The sequence below is a fragment of the Gossypium arboreum genome, chromosome 3, assembly GCF_025698485.1.
Source record: "Gossypium arboreum isolate Shixiya-1 chromosome 3, ASM2569848v2, whole genome shotgun sequence".
NCBI classification, from domain to species: Eukaryota; Viridiplantae; Streptophyta; class Magnoliopsida; order Malvales; family Malvaceae; genus Gossypium; species Gossypium arboreum.
Window position 1 is genome coordinate 56,937,823 of NC_069072.1, and position 16,332 is coordinate 56,954,154.

Here is a 16,332-nt window from a genome sequence, read left to right on the forward strand (position 1 = left end):
TTCTTTGATGGTTTATGGAGGGTTATGAAAGTTAGATGTTAGATAAACATTTTTTACTAAGTGATTTCTCATAAAAACACCAAAAAGGGACCTAATTGTAAAAGGCATAAAATGTGGGGTAGAAATGTGAAATAAAAGAAAATATGGGCTAGCATAAGCATGAAAAATATTCGGCTAGGCTTGGGTATTCAAGAAATTTCATGCATTTCATTATACGAACCTATGGACTAATTTGTAAAAGTGTGAAAAGTTAGGGGCAAAATGGTCAATTTTCCATAGGATGAATTTTAGGCCGGAAATAAACAATTTAAGGTATTAATAATTCATTTTTATTGATATAGACCTCGAGGAACCAATTCTGGAGGTCGACCGTGGAAAATGAAAGGTTTCGAAATAACTGAAATACGAAACCGAAGCAATTACCAAGTAAGTTCGTGTAACTCGAAGTAAACTTTAAATATACTTGAAAATGCATATTCTTAAATATATGTTAATTTAGATATTCATTGCATGACAATCCATGAAATGTGGTTGTGTAAAATGAAAAAGATGACAATTTTCCCGATTGAATGAAAAAAGGAGATTCGATGGGTGAATTCTTGTTTACATGACATAAGATCCTGCAAGTGTTGCAGAAAGGGATTTAGCCTAGACGGGTAATCTGATAAGCTCAGTATAGTAAGGATCCAGCCCAGACCGGTGTTCCTTAAGTGATTAAACCTCTCGATGAATATATGTGCATTGTAGATTTAGCCCGGATGGGTAATACGATTAAGTACTGAAATTAGCTTGGACTGGCATTTCAGATCTGAGCGTATTGGAGTATTTGTTGTTGTAAGGGATTTAGCCTGGAAGGGTAATACCAACAATACTCCTTGAATTTATGTTATGAGGGATTTAACCTGGATTGGTAATCCTGCCGTAAGAGTGAGGTTCACAGGAGTGTATATTTAAAATGGTCACTAGCACGACTTGATAGGAAACAAGATACCCATTGAGATTTCTGAGAAATTCAACTGGACTATAATAAGACACGAGAATGGAATTGTTTGAATTGATGAGCTCACCAAGTATAATGTTATATTGCTTGTTATGAAGCTAACTTGATGATTGAGAGTATGTGATAGGGGATTTACACTATGCATGTTTGGCATGAATATCTTTTATGGTTGTATGCTAAAGAATCGGTAAGTTCACGTTCCTATTATCCGAACGTACTAAGCATGTTGATGTTTACCCCTTTTCCTTTCTCTATTTTACAGAGCTCGTGGACTCGTGAAGATTGGAAGATGATTGGAGTATTGTCAACACTATCATATTATCTTGCTTTGGTATATAGATACCTTTACTTTGTTTCAATGGCATGTATAGGTTTTTGGTTATTTTGCTATATGTGTCATTGGTTAGCAAATGTAAGGGCTTGAATGATATACCTATTCATTTTGTATATGTCCATGAGGTATGGCTCATTTTGATGAAGGTCATAAACTTACTAAATGTGCATGGTTATGTGTGAATGTTCCTTGTGAATGCCAAATGTGTTATACCATGAATGGATATGTGTAATACGGCCGAATCACTTGGAGATGGTTAGGTCATATTTGGAAATGAGTTATAAAATGAGCCAAGTATAAAATGTGATTATTGGAATGGAAATTCTTAATACAAAAAGGATATCTTAGCATGTGCTTAACCAATGAGATCAGGTTAACATGCAAAAGACTATGCCAAGGTGGATTATTGACATATTTAGGCCATGTTAAACACCATTGATCTTTATAAATGTGTATGGATGTTAAGGGTGACCATTGGCTTGGGAAATAGCCTCCAAAAAGGTCCACACGGGTAGACACACGAGCATGTGTCTAGGCCGTGTGAGACACACGGTCAGTCCCCATGGGCGCGTTGTGTGTCCCCTGCACTAAAATTTTTAGGTCAGTATCCATGGTAGTAAACACATGGGTAGACACACGGCCGTGTGTCTCAATCGTGTAGAGGACACGGCCTAGCACACGGGTGTGTGTCTTGGCCGTGTGCCCCTAAATACATGATGATGTCATAAACAAAATGCTTAGGTTTTTGGACACGGGCGACGACATGGGCGTGTCTAGGCCGTGTGAAGGACATGGGTCAGGGACACGGGCATGTGCTCGGCCGTGTGAAAACCCCTCGAAATGGAAAATAAATTCTATTAATTCTACACTGGTAAGGGACACGGGCGTGTCCCAAGCACACGGGTGTGTGCATTGCCTCCACACGGGCATGTGAGGCTTAACCCTAGAAATTCTCCTAAGGTTTCCTTAAGCTCTCGGTTTAGTCCCTGACTGCTAATTATGCATGGTTTGGGCCCTGCAAGCCCATAATAGGGACAATATGGTTTTGTTCAATTGGTTTGAATTTGGAAATGAAATTTTATAGCCTGTAATTTTCCGGTAATGCCCCGTACCTTGTCCCGACCTCGGGTACAGGTAAGAGGTGTTACATATAGCCCTTAACACGAGCCCTCGAGGCCCAAAATAAGCATTAGAAGTGGTTTGGGACTAAATCGAATACTTATTAAATTTTTAGAAATACATAGAAAATTTTCAAGTGCAGGGGACACACGCCCGTGTCACAGGCCGTGTGGACATTCGAAACAGGATCATATTACCGTGTCCCAGCTTGTGTCCGACCCCATGTAACACCTTGACTTGGGTCAGACAGCCAACGACACACACGTGTGACTATCCCGTGTGCCCTTCAAAATGGCCTCACATGTCCGTGTGTTAGGCCGCATGCTAGGCCATGTGAAAATTGGAGTGTAACAACCCATTTTCAGTGAAATTGGAATAGTGGTTTCGGGACCACAAATCCGACCTGAAAATAAAGTTTTTTTTTATTTTTTTATATGTCCGTATTATGATAGACATTTTGTATGGAAATTTTGATACGAAAATTTTATCGATTAAGTGTTTAATTACGAGAAGGACTAAATCGCATAAAATGTAAAAGTTGAATTTCGGTAGCTAAAAGGATTAAATATCTATGGAATTCAAAACTAAAGGTCCTTATATGGTAATTAGACCATTAAAGAAAAGTATGTAGATTTTTTTTGGTGACTCATCCATGGAAAAATTAGGAAAGAGTAGGGACTAAATTGGAAATTGAAATAATTAATTAATTAAAAGATGATAAAAAGAAATATCATCTTATTTTGTCATCCTCAACCCCCAAATTTTATGGAAACCCTAAGAGAGAGAGAAGAAACTTTCAAGGCTTAATTGGGTGGTGTTTCCTTGTCCCGTTTTTAATTATTTTGATATTTTTGTAACCGAAATAGTTTAATCTATCTACTTGGGGGATTAATTTGGAAAGTTATCAAGGTATGAAATTAGAGTCATGGATGAATTATGCTGAAAAGTAGAAAAAATGAAAGGTTGTTGATAGATAAATAACTTTTACAAAGTGATTTTTGATGAAAACATTATTTAGGGACTAGAATGTAAAGTTGTGAAATTTGATGAAAAATTCTAAATTTTTGTGAATACATGTGCTGTAAATTTTGTAATGGGATTTTGGTTAGACTTGGAATAGGGAGTAAATTATACAAGTTTTATTTTCCGAGCCTAGGGATGAAATGGGAATTTATGGAAAAGTTATGGGCAAAATGGTAATTTTGCCTAGGATGTAAATTGAGTCCAAATAAATATGAAATATGTGAAATTGATGATTAAAGCTATTTATATAGATTCGAACAACACAAATTTGAGGTTAGACCAAGGAAAAGAAAAGGTTTTGAATTAGTAGATTTTATACGCGAACAAGTGTCGAGGTAAGTTCGAGTAACTTAATCGAGCATGTAAATATGTATAATTGAATGTTGTGTTTGTATGAAATGTTTCTTATATTGATGTACATTATTTGAATGCTATAATGAAAAATTGAATGCATGCTTGGAATGGTGAAAAAGGGTTCAGTCCGGATTGAGTATTGAATTTCGATGAATATATGCAGTTTCCCGAAACGAAAAAGGTCATGCATTTGTTGCGGATGGGATTTAGCTCAGACGAGTAATCCTATTGACCTTGTTATAGAAATGATTTAGGCCAGATGGATAATCCTGATATAATACCTCTCGAGGATACATTACGATTGGGGTTTAGCCTAGACTGGTAATCTTGTTATATGATATGTGGCTCGAGAGTGTGTTCCTTGATTAAGTGCCCTAATGGGTAACCTCGAATAAGAATTGACGGATTATTAAATCGTACACCTCGAGTGTACTATTAACTATCCATTGGAATTTCAATGATTCAATGGACATAAAAATCTTAACATGGCATGAGAATTATGAGATGAAATGATAATGTCTTGAAAGAGTATTGCATGATGAGCTCATCTATCCTTACTTGATGATATGTAAACTTTGTGACTAACATGTTTGATTGGATGCATGTATTTAGGAAATTTTGCCAAATGGATGGAAAACATGTTATTGTATGCTTAGATTTAATAAACGGGATTGGTAAGTTTAGTTTCCGTTATACGAACTTACTAAGCATGTAATGCTTACTCCATTTTATTTTACCCCTATTTTATAATACTCGAAAGCTCGCAAAGGTTGGAGATCATTGGAGCATCGTTACACTATCATTTAGCTTATTTTGGGTATACTTAACAAAATCATTTTGGTATAATGACATGTATAGGAGAACTTTGACCATTAGTGGCTTAATAATGATGATTGTAATCTAGCCATTGGAATGGCTAGTACTGGTTGTTTTGATATACATGTAATTTCATGTTATGGTAGTTAAATAGTAGTCGATCAAATTATGTGTAGTACATGGTTTAGATCAAGGTAAGATTGTGAGCATGTATGCATGCAATGGTATGCCATGATGAATGATGGAAATTGCTTAACTTGAATGCTTAGAAATGGTTGGAATGTGTTTGGTATGTTTTAGTGCAGGAAAATGGTAAATTTGGATGACAAATGAAGCTATGAAATGGCTTCATTTTGTCCACACGGGCATGTGTCTAGACCGTGTGTGACACACGGCCTGGTAACATGGGCATGTGGTTAGGCCATGTGTCCCCTGCACCTTAATTTTGAGAAACAGAACGCTCAGAATTGAGCACACGGGCATGTGTCTCAGCCGTGTGAGCTACATGGCCTAGAACACGTGCATGTGTCTAGGCCGTGTAAAACTTGCACCTATTTTTGAATTAAATTAATTAACCACACGACCTAACACATGGGCGTGTGGCATGGCTGTGTGCACAAGTTAGAGAGTTACACGGGGTCGAACCTAGCCTGCAACACAGGTGTGTCCCAGGGTCACACGGGCGTGTCCCTTGGACAACATGGGCGTGTGAGCCCTGCACCTTGGAAAATTTTTGTAGTTTCACGAAAAATTTTATAAGTTCTCGATTTAGTCCCGATTCAATTATAATGCTCACATTGGGCCTCAAGGGTCCAATTAAGGGACATTTTAATGATCCCGGTTAATGAATAGTAAATTACATAAATTATCAGAAAAATATTTTTAAAGTTTCGATAATGCTCTGTTACCCTGTTCTGGCGACGGATACGGGTTAAGGGTGTTACGTGGAGGGTATACTAACTTGTGCCACACGACCAAGCCATACGCCCATGTGCTAAGCCGTGTGAAGCTATTGACTTGATTTCTAAATAAGTACCAGGGGACACACGGCCGTGTCATCTAGCCGTGTGTCACACACGACTGAGACACATGTCCATGTCTTTGCTAGTGAGGACCAAAAAAGCTATTTTTCAAGCCATTTTTCTCATCCAAACTTGCATCAACCTTAATACGTCCAATAGCATATGACCCTAACATCAATAAGCATTCAAACCAACCACAACCAAGTCCAAATCATGATATACCAATGCCAACAATAAACAATATTCATAAACATTACAATTTGGGCTTCAAAATCATACCAATCTTACATCCAAAAATCACCTAAATGGTCAATTTCATATATGCATTATTTGCCTAACACTTAGCATACTAATACATTCTCAAATTCAACCATTTTCTACCTTAAATACCAATTCACGGCAAGGCATTTATATAACAATTATAAAAAAATATATATATCAAAGGGCCATTTACACATATTTACATAACCAAGTATATCAAAATAAGCCAAATCATATGGCTAAACACATAACTAAAACATTATGAGATATATAGGCTACATTAGCTGAAACACCTATACATGGCATATAACCTAAATACACATAGTTCAAAAGTACCAAAACAGCGGCATGATAGTGTGATGAGATCGCTGACAACTTCCAATCCAAGCAAGCTTCAAAATCACTATAAAACACGAAAAAGTAACCAGAGTATGGTATTAAGCTTAGTAAGCTCGTATGGCTAAAGCAAAACTTATCATTTAATCATAATTTAAGGAAATAAACATAGTATAATGCAATTTAATTTGAATCCCAAAAGCCTAACACATATTCAATCAAAAGGTTAGACATGAACTCATAATTCTCATAGATTCAATGCTTATACAATTCATGAACATACTTGTACCGATACATATCAATCTCTTACTTTTTCATATAATCAATATACCCGTTGAACCATTTAGAATAATATCGGATACTCGGGAATCTCACACACTAAGTGCCAATACATGGTTGAAACCATCTCAATCTTATTGTTATATAAATGCTCACTCTCAAGTTATAACCGGGTCTGCTCACACAATCTGACGGTCAAGATGTAGCTACACGATGCTGCTTACACAAGCTGACGAGTAATTACAACACATGCCAGAAAACTCAGCCACCGGTAGAACATACGGACCAGCACCCAAAACACGGTAACCCCTAATGACATGTCATTTATATCCTATCTATTCCTAAAGTTCAATTGGGATTTCACAAGTCGCCAAATCTTCATCGAATATTTCCATGAAGTCATATTTATCAAGAATGCAATAATAAAGTATTTAAGAAACAACTACTTTAATGCTTATAAATATACAAACTTACCTCGATCACAAAAACGACGAAATGGGCTGACTAGTCCAAAACTTTATCCTTTCCTCATTCTAGATTCGGTCAAGGCTTAACTTGATCTAAATAAATAAAATTCAATTCATCTAGTATTTATTCTATTCAATTCAACCCAAAAATCATATTATGGCAAAATTACTATTTTGCCCCTAAACATTTAACTACTTTATAATTTAGTCCCTAGCTCATAAAAAAGCAAATTCATGCAATTCAATTTCAACCCGTTATAGCTGAATATTATTTAGACCAATAGCAGCCCATATTTTTCATTATTTCACACATTTACCACATAATTTTCATTTTTCTCAATTTAACTCCTTAATTTGCAATTTCATTCAAAATCACTTAACAAATGTTGTTTATCTAACAACAACCATCCATTTTCTATCATCAAACATCAAAACACATACACATTCATCAATGGTAAAACCCTAGACTTTTAACAATTTTTCAAACTAGTCCTTGGGCTAGCTAGATTAAACTACAACGACTCCAAAAACATAGAAATCATTAAAAATCAAGCAAAAATACACTTACATGCACTAGGAGATGTTGGCCAAATGTTTAAAATTCTCCCATGGCTTTTTCTTCTTCAATTTTTGGCATGAAGATGAGCATGCGTGCTTTGTCTTTTGTTTTCTATATTTTAATATCTTTTAATTATCAAATTACATCATTAGCCTTATTAATTAACCTCTATAATATCATTTTAATGGCCATAAAAGTCAACTAACAATTTATATGGTCTAATTGCAACATAAGGACTCATACTTTAAAGTTATATAGTCATTTAATACCTTTAACTACTAGAACTCCACTTTTGCACTTTATGCAATTTAGTCCTTTTTATCGAATTAAGCATGCAAATGTCAAAATTTCTTAACGAATTTTTATACGACACTACTAACATGCTGTAAACATTAAAGTAATAAGAAAATAATTATTTTTACTTCAAATTTGTGGTCCTGAAACCACTATTCCGATTTGATTAAAAATGTGCTATTACGCAATAGGGGTAAAAGTTGAACATCCTGTAGCTCATGTTCACACATCAAGCGAGTTAGTTGAATCATTTGTCAAATGCCTCCAACTAATAGCTAAACCATTACTTACGAGAACAAAACCTCTTATTTCAGCATGAGATTGTATTGATTTGCATGTTGTATGCATCAAGCCAATAAATTATAAATACTTCCCATTATAATTGATTTTTGGTCAAGAGACAAATATTTCTCATCTTACAATTTTTGGATGTGTGATATATGTTCCAACTGCTCCACCACAATGCACAAAGATGGGTCATCACAAGAGATTGGGAATGTATTACTTATATGAGTCTTCTTATATTTTTAAATATTTTTGTAGCTATTAATTCAAGATTTAGTTATGACATGAGTTCTCAATTTTCCCAACATTAGGGGGAGAGAATAAAAAGATGGATTAATAAAGTACTTGAAATGAATTATCAATGTCTAAGATCCTCGTACAAAACAATGTGAACCAGAAATTCAACACATAATTCATTTTACAAATCAACTGCTAGATTTATTAAATCTCACATACTAGTTTAAAATGCTCCAGTACGAATTGATGTCCTAACAAGGCAAACTATTAGGGCAAAAGAATGTAATCCACTCCTCAAGCATAGGAGACTGGTCGGTTGCAAAGATGAAAATCCTCGTAAAAGAAAAGAAGTAAACATTCAAGATGGTCATAACTAATTATACAACTCATGACATAACTAGTTATAAAACTTAAGAAGAGATTCGGGTACCTAAAAGTGAAAATGAAAATGATGAAAATAAAGATATCTCGATAAGTTATGTAGTTGTCAACAATAATTTTTCTTATAACGTTGCCATTGAAATAATAAAAGAAAATGAGGATCCTGAGCCTAAATCTATTGAGGATGTAACACCCCTAACTCGTGACCGACGCCGGTGTCGGACACGAGAGGTTAACGGCCAAATCCTCTCAAGATACCAACTAATTTGACATTACCAGTCCGGCTGGAAAACTGCGTCACCGTCGCCTTAAAAATCATATCTCGAGTTTCAAAACTCAGAAACTGGTTTTGTAAATTTTCCCTGAATTTAGACTCATATACCCATCCATGGATTTATTTTTATAATTTTTGGTTGGGCCAATTGGTACAGTTTATTAGTTAAAGTCACCCATATTACAGGGATCGACTGCTCTGACCTTCGTGCGTTACAACTTGGATATCTCTCTGTACAGGGCTTTAATACTGGTGCCGTTTGTTTCTAATGAAACTAGACTCAAAATTGAATCTGTACATATAAGGAATGACTCCTAATTCTTTCTGGATAATTTATGGAAAATTTTCAAAGTCGCGACAGGGGTCCCAGACACCGTTCTAGCCCTGTCTCACGAGAACTTTAATATCTCTCAATATACTGCTCATATGGTCGTTTCGTTTCGTCCATATAAAAATAGATTCATCAAGGTGCAATTTCATAATTTACTCACTATTTAATTCTACTTCTACTATTTTTAGTGATTTTTCAATCTCATCTCACTGCTGCTGTCCGCAACAGTTACTGCAGTAGACTATGCCAATTTCATGAATCTTTCCTTGGCCTTAATCATCCATCATACATGACACAAATTATGGGCACCATATCGAAATTAGAGTTTCTAAGACTCGTGGCTATAGGTTCTAGCATCCCACTCGATGACCACATAGGCCATTTTCACATGGCTTAAAGTTTACAACCCACAATTCGACAAAACAAAATAGCCTATACATGCCAAATGTTCTGCAACAACAAAAACAATACCACAAGATTTCAGCCGGTGTGATGACTCCAACGACGGCCCCGATCACGCAAACAATACGAGTCCGAGAGACCTAAAATGGGTGACAAGAAAAACACCGAGTGAGTTTACAACTCAGTAAGTCATAAGCATTCATTAATCCACTGATAAAGTTACTACTACATGTACAACAAATGAGGCTAGGTACTCGTCCATATCGAGTCTATACCATAATACCTCGGACCTTTCGGTCCAATCTCGTACCAAGTCGTACATCCACATTTCATATTCTACACAACAAGATAATCGAAACATTTTTACACATTAACTCATTTTCCAGCACAACCATACAATTTCAATCATCACATAGATTTAAGGCTTACCAAATTCAACCCCAAGCATGAACGTATTCTCTATTCGTCATGAGCTCGAGGTACTTACCCGATTCGCTGTCCGGGATTAACTCGATAATGTCGCACACTCAGTGCCAATTGTAATACAAGAGCATATAGTGAATCCGCACACTTAGTGCTATATATTTTCAGCTCGCACACTTAGTGCTATAGAATCAAACTCGCACACTTAGTGCTGTACAATTTTAAACCCGCACACTTAGTGCCAATCTTGTCACCGTGTCCATTTATACCCGCACACTTAGTGCCGTGACCAATACCTTATGCATTTTGCTGCCTTTATACATTCAACAATGGCATCATTCCATACACATACATTTTCATTTACACATCAATTCATTAAACACAATTGCATATATATTATGATCATTTAAATCAACACCAAATATATGCTTAATGACTTACCTTGTGTTAGGTAAAATAGTTCCAAGTCGGCTACTCGATGACCTTCGATTTCCCTTGTTGGGCGCCTCTCCTTTAAGATCTTGAGCTAAATCAAACAAATTTACTTCTCAATCAGACACATACACACGGCAACCATATACATTTCAAAGGTCAATTTATTCGTATCATTTGTCCATATATTAGCTTTTAACGCATTTGGTCACTAGGCGACCATATTTAACTTTCAAGCATTCATTTCTAATTTTAGTTAAACAATGCCGAATGCCATTAGCTACTAATGACACACACACACATATAAGCACATTTAGCATTTGATACATTCGGCCTTAGCATAATTTCATTAAGAGTCCCCATTAGCCACTTCACTCATCAATTATCTCAACTACTTGATAATCCATACTTATCATGCTAGCCGAATATTTCTTATTCAAGTTCATCATCTTCATATTCGGCACTAACATCACAATCTCATATCATGGCCGAATGCTCCTCTTAAACTATTGTTCATCTAGATTTAGCATGAAACAACAATCATCACCCTTGTTAGTTACCCTAGCCGAAAAACTCACTTATTCAAAAACCAAGATTTCAACATGGGTTACCTAAAGAACTTGATAACTAGTTCAAATTTCATCCATCTAACTTACTAATCAAATGTGTACAACATTTCCACCATCTTCTTTAACATCTACCATGGCCGAACGTTCATATCACCATAATTTTTCAAAGATTTCGGCATGGTTAAATAAGGGGCTTAGAATCTAGCTTAAAACCATGCTAAGATTTAAAGAGCTAACTTGAATTCTTACCTTAATTTCCAGCTCAAGGTGGCTGAATTTCTTCCTCTTTTTCCTCTTCTACACGGCTAAGAAGAACCAAAGTATGAAGCCTTTTCCTTCTCCCCTTTTTTTTTTTTTCGGTCATGCATGAGAATGATGGACACATTTTTTTTTTCTTTGTTTTCTTCCTTTAATTTTTCATTAGTTTATTTCCCATGCTTTTTTTTTTTATTCCTCCTTACATAATCCATTAGCTAGACATGTTTGAAACATGTTTCCCCTTGCCCATAACTTGTCATGGCCGGCCACTTATCCAAAATAAATGGAGTATTTGACATGCAACTCCATTTATTTTACTTCATTCTTTATTAACCTCTTAAAATAGCCACATATATTTAAATCCTTCACATGAGTCCTTTTTCTTTCAATTCACAGTCAAATTAACTAAATCAAAGAATTCAAAATTCACACATGTATTTTCACATATTCTAGACAATAAATATTATGTTTGAACATGTCGGTGACTCGGTTTAGCGGTCCCAAACCACTTCCGACTAGGGTTAAATTAGGGATGTCACAACTCTCCCCACTTAAGAAATTTTCGTCCCGAAAATCTTACCGTAAATAGGCTCGGTATCGCTCTTTCTTAGAGTCCTCAAGTTCCCAAGTGGCTTCTTCCATCCCGTGTTTATGCCACAACACCTTCACTAATGGAATTTTCTTGTTTCAGTAGCTCTTTTACTTCACGCATCGAATGCGAACCGGCTCTTCTTCATAGCTCAAATTAGGTGAACCTCGACCTCGGATGGAGTAATTACGTGTGTCGGTCGACCTATATCGTCAAGCATCGAAACATGGAAAACATTGTGAATCTTTTCGAGCTCGGGGTAAAATTAATCGATACGCTCTCGGCCCAACTCGTTCAGATACTTCAGATGGACCGATGAACCTCGGACTCAATTTGCCCTTACGGCCAAATCTAAGCACCTTCTTCCGGGTGAAACTTTGAGAAAGACCTTGTCTCCAACCCGATATTCAACATCTTTTCTTTTCAAATCCGCATACGACTTTTGGCGATCCGGCGACTTTCAAACTTTCACGAATTACTCGAACTTTTGCTCGGCATCCTTAACCAAATCAACCCGAAGAATTTACCTTCACTAAGTTCAGTCGAAATAATGGGGTACGGCATTTACGACCGTATAAAGCCTCGTAAGGCGCCATCTTAATACTTGATTGAAAGCTATTGTTGTAGGCGAATTCAATCAAAGGTAAATACTGTTCCCATGAACCACTAAACTCAAGGATGCAACATCTCAACATATCCTCGAGTATTTGAATTATCCGTTCGGATTGACCATCGGTTTGGGGATGAAAACGGTGCTAACATGCAGCTTGGTACCCAAAGCATCTTGCAATTTCTTCCAAAATCGCGACGTAAATCTTGGGTCTCTATCCGACACGATAGAAATAGGCACCCCGTGTAATCTCACAATCTGGGAAACGTACAATTCGGCTAGTTTGTCCATTGAAAATCCGTGCGTCTGGGGATAAAGTGAGCCGACTTAGTTAGTCTATCGACAACGACCCAAATCACATCCTTCTTACTCACTGACAATGGCAGTCCGGATACAAAGTCCATTGTGACTCGATCCCATTTCCATTCGGGTATCATGATCGGCTGAAGTAATCCCGATGGCACTTGATGTTCCGCTTTCACTTGTTGACATATCAGACACCTTGAAACAAATTCAGAAATGTCTCGTTTCATACCGGGCCACCAAAATTTGCATTTCAGGTCATTGTACATTTTAGTACTACCCGGGTGGATTGACATTCGACTACAATGGGCTTCATTTAGAATTATCGAAATAAGTTCCGAATTCTTTGGAACACACAGACGACTTCTGAACCTCAAACAATCGTCATCATCAATTTGAAACTCTGATTCCTTGTTCAGAACACACTCAGCCCGTTTTGCAAGCAACTCCTCATCAACTTTCTGAGCTTCCCGAATTTGATGAGCCAACAATGGTTTGGCCTTTAATTGACTACTAACACATTGTCGGGTAGAATAGACAAGTGTACATTCATCGCTCGAAAAACAAGCGGTGATTTCGACTTAAGGCATCCGCAACCACATTGGCCTTTCCGGGTGATAATCAATAACGAGTTCATAATCTTTTAACAACTCGAGCCATCGTCTTTGTCGCAGATTTAAGTCTCTTTGAGTCATCAAATATTTGAGACTTTTGTGATCTGAATACACTTGGCACTTCTCACCAAATAAGTAATGTCGCCATATCTTTAAAGGCGAATCGATGGCGACCAATTCGAGGTCATGGGTTGGATAATTTTTCTCATGTGGCTTTAATTGTCTCGACGCATAGGCCACAACTCGACCTTCTTGCATCAATCGCAACCTAACCCAAGTAGGGAGGCATCACTATAGATGACAAACTCTTTGCCGATTTGGGCAGTACTAGAACTGGAGCTTTCGTCAAATGGGTTTTCAATTGGTGAAACTTTTCGACACTTTTCCGTCCATTCAAATTTGACATCTTTCAAGCGGTTTGTCATGGGTGTGGCTATCATCGAGAATCCTTTCACAAACCGTCGGTAGTAACCGCAAGCCCCAAAAAGCTCTAACTTCGGTAACATTCCTTGGAGGTTTCCAATTGACTATGGCGAAATTTTGTTCAGTCCACCACGACACCGTCACGGACACCACGTGCCCCAAAAGCTAACCTCTTTCAACCAAAATTCACATTTCCTGAACTTTGCGTATAACTGCTTATCTCGTAAGATTTGCAACACTAGCCTCAGGTGTTCAGCATGTTCAGTTTCATCTTTCGAATAGACCAAAATGTCATCGATAAATACAACTACGAACCGATCCAAGTATGGCCTGAAAATTCTATTCATTAAATCCATAAACACCGCAGGGGCATTAGTGAGCCCAAACGGCATCACCAAGAATTCGTAGTGACCGTACCTCGTTCTAAAAGCGGTTTTAGGTATGTCCGATTCTCGGACCCTCAACTGATAGTACCCCGACCTCAAATCTATCTTTGAAAACACCGAGGCTCCCTTTAATTGATCAAACAAATCGTCAATTCGTGGCAATGGATATTTATTCTTTATCGTCACTTTATTGAGTTGACGATAGTCGATGCACAACCTCATGGTTCCGTCCTTCTTCTTCACAAACAATACAAAAGCGCCCCATGGAGAAAAACTTCGATCGAGCGAAACCTCTATCCGTCAATTCTTGCAATTGAACCTTCAATTCCTTTAATTCCGTTAATGCCATACGATACGGGGCTATTGAAATCGGTAGTAGTACCGGTACAACCGATGCGAATTCCACTTCTCGAACCGGTGGCAATCCGGTAACTCCTCGGAAAAACATCTGAATACTCACAAACCACTGGTACCGATTCGAGTTTCCTTTCCGTCTCTTTACTTCCAAACACATACGCAAGGTATGTTTCACACCTTTTTCACATATCTTGACGGTCATAGAAGATATTATCGCTGCACTCCTTTTAAATCGAGAGACTCGACTCGGACTACCTCATTATTTGCACTCCTCAAATCAATGGTTTTCCTTTTGCGATCCACCACTTGCATCATGCACGTCACCAATCCATACCAAGAATAACATCAATTCATGAAATGGTAGAAGCATCGGATCGGTAGGAAAAGCAGATTCTCGAATTATTAGGGGCATCTCTTGCACACTTTATCAACAAGCACGTATTGACCCAAAGGGTTTGACACTCGAATTACGAACTCGAGAGACTCAACGGTAGAGTCTTCTTGGATGCTAAGGTTTCACATACATATGAGTGAGTAGAGCGGGGTCAATCAATGCAATCACAATAGTATCAAAGAGAGTAAAAGTACCGGTGATAACGTCGGGGAGGATGCCTCCTCTCGTGCGCGGATGGCATATGCTCTAGCAGAGCACGGGTCTCGGATCGACGGCCGTATTAGAGGCTCCTCTCTGATTACCACCCCTACCTCCAGAGATTCTCGGGGGCCTACCTCCAGCCGTCGTTCCACTAGGTCTTGCACCTTGCGTCTTATTCCTCTCATCTAGCTCCGTGCAATCTCTAATGAAGTGGTCCTTCGAACCGCATCCATAATGAGCCCTATTAATGACTTACCCCAACATTCACCTAGGTGTCGTCTTCCACATTGGGGGCATTCAGGTCTCTCTTGACGACTATTGCCCACACTAGCTACTGAAGTAGCTCGGGAGTCCGTCAATGGTCGGGCTCTAATGGAAATTCCCGCAGTCGTCCTCGACTTACTGGTGTCCTCCCTGAACCTCTTTACAGCGAGAACGGAGCTTTACTCGTCGATCTTTTACGGTAATCTCTTGCTTCACATTCAGCCTTCTTCTTCTCCTTCCCAAGTTCTTCCGCCTTGCAGGCTCGTTCGACTAGTGTCACGAACTCCTTTATCTCCAAAATTCCCACTAGTAACTTTAACTCTTCATTCAATCCTTCTTCAAATCTTTTGCACATCGCAACCTCATCAGCCACACACTCCGAGCATACCGACTAAGTCTTACGAACTCATGTTCGTATTCGAGATCTGATCATCCGCCTTGCTTGAGTTCCAAGAATTCCTTACGCTTATGATCGATGAACAGTTGACTAATGTATTTCTTTGAAATTCGGATTGAAAGAAATCCCGTAACTCGTTCATTTGGGACTATGGAAATTAAAGTCCTCCACCAATAGTAAGTGAGTCTCAACAAGGATATAGCACACTTAAGACATTCATCGGTGTGCATGACAGTTCATCTAACACTCTAATGGTGTTATCGAGCGAACTTCGGCCTTTTCGGCATCATCGGTAACTATGGCCTTGAACTCCTCGGCCCGCTTCCTAATCAAGTCCA